The sequence below is a fragment of the Mirounga angustirostris genome, unplaced genomic scaffold (genome assembly GCF_029215605.1).
Source record: "Mirounga angustirostris isolate CCGP_5_RB_7025 unplaced genomic scaffold, mMirAng1.0.hap1 SCAF_9, whole genome shotgun sequence".
Lineage (NCBI taxonomy): Eukaryota > Metazoa > Chordata > Mammalia > Carnivora > Phocidae > Mirounga > Mirounga angustirostris.
In genome coordinates this window covers 128,517,079-128,519,137 of record NW_026991717.1, presented here as the reverse complement: position 1 = coordinate 128,519,137, position 2,059 = coordinate 128,517,079, and the positions used below count along the sequence as shown (strand labels likewise).

The 2,059-nt window shown below is 37.6% G+C and overlaps 1 pseudogene; it reads left to right on the top strand.

Moving 5' to 3' along the window:
* Window positions 1–1,133: 1,133 nt before the first annotated feature.
* On the top strand, window positions 1,134–1,272 carry LOC123862609 (small nucleolar RNA SNORA62/SNORA6 family; annotated as a pseudogene).
* Window positions 1,273–2,059: the final 787 nt, after the last annotated feature.

Below are 2,059 nucleotides of genomic sequence, written 5' to 3'. Positions count from 1 at the left end.
AAAAAAAAAAGGAAACAAAACCAAAGATTCATTCATTTTTAGGTCAAAATATTTCACTCCTTTTGTTTAACTCTGGTTTATGCTTCAGAGAGGTAACAAACCCTAAAGCAGCTCTTTGTAAAGCACTTAGCTGGGCATGACTGCTAGTTCCTTAGTCAGTGAGGCACAGGTGAGAGGAAGCTTATCCTTGTCTTCTGTCTTGGGCTATCCTCACCTTGGATTGGGTTGATACCTCCCTTACATCCCAGCTGGAACAAATGTCAAGCCCCTTATTGCCTCCAACCTAAAATATTTTCTTCTTTTTGATCACAAATTAATACATATCTGATATCTAGATCTTGTTCTTACCCAATTCTCTAACTGCTAGGTTTCCATACATGGGAGTATTTGAAACAACAAAATATCCAAGAAAGATGGGCCATACCTGTTGTCTAGTTTAATTGTTCTCCAAAATTTGCCTCCAATACCCCTGATGAATTATATCCCAGGCTCTGCTTAAACCTATTCCTTAGGAGGCACTTTGCATTTGGCATTTTACGGCATTCTTCCTAATACTGACCCAAAATATATTACCTTATTTGTTTGTGAGATAGTCTCAAACAGATTATTTTATAGATCCAAAGATAGGCCACCTACATCTGAGGAGGACTTCCTGACCACTCTAGTTATCTGGCATACCCAAGGAGAGGAAGATAGCATGTCTTCAGAAGGATCCTTTGTGCAGAGTGGAAATGAGAAGCATTTAATAGGCAATAAGAATTCACATTGTAGAGGACTCTGAAGAGCTTAATCTCCAGTCTCACTGAGGTTCCTGAGTAGTACTGGGTTTAGAACATAGAACTATATATGTAATTTTAATTTTCCTGTGTGCAAACAATATTGCAATGCAGACACTGAACACACAAAATTTGGGTAATGATAAAAGCTAAATATTAGACCACAAACAGAAAACTAGAAAAATTTTTGTAAAATATTTAAATAAAAAAAATATTGCTGGAGAGGATAAAGCCACATACTCTAATAATATTTAAATAGATAAGTGAATGAATAAATAAATGAATTAGTGTATGAATGGGTAATCAGATGAAGTAATGAATGGAGGAATAGATGTAGAATCCAGAAAATTTCAGACAGAGGCAAATCAAGGGCAGGTCCGCTGCTTATAAAATACCTAACTATAGTAGTGTGCTATATGAGAGGCAAGGCTTTTGCTAACACCACAAGGGTCTATGGTCCAATGAGTGGAGTTTGATAGTAATTCTTGCTACAAGTTAAAAAAAAGCGCCTAATTATAATGCTGTAAACTAATAATTTTGAATATTATTTAATATTTATGTCAGTTGGCTTTTTTTTTTAAAGATTTTATTTATTTATTTGACAGAGAGAGACACAGCAAGAGAAGGAACATAAGCAGGGGGAGTGGGAGAGGGAGAAGCAGGCTTCCCGCGGAGCAGGGAGCCCGATGTGGGGCTCGATCCCAGGACCCTGGGATCATGACCTGAGCTGAAGGCAGACGCTTAACGACTGAGCCACCCAGGTGCCCCTATGTCAGTTGGCTTTTTGATAAATTTTATTAAATTATAAGGTGAAATTTTAATTTAGGTGCTATCATTATCTGCGTGTGTGTTTGGGTGTGTGCGCACATGTGCGTGCATGCATATATGTGGGGACAGAGAAAAATTTGTGAAAACATAATCCTTGCAATCAGCTAAAGAAAATCACTATCCTATTGATAGAGTCCTTAGTTTAAGCTACTTTTGGATGGTAACTTACAGGACATTTAGCAGAAATAGATGAGGTAGCTAAAATCCAACCGTGTTTATTGAGCATGTACTACTCGTTTATTTTATGGAACACTTTGCATGCATCATCTCTTCATCTTACCTAACCTTCACATCTCTGTCAAGAAGGAATTATTGTCCAATGTTCTAAATATCAAGAGTGAAATACAGAGAGGTTGCATAATGGGGTGACTTACCCAAGGTTACAGTTAGTTAAGTGGCCCAGCGATTATGGAGCTGTAACTACAAGTACCATGTCATGGTGGCATCCCATCTTT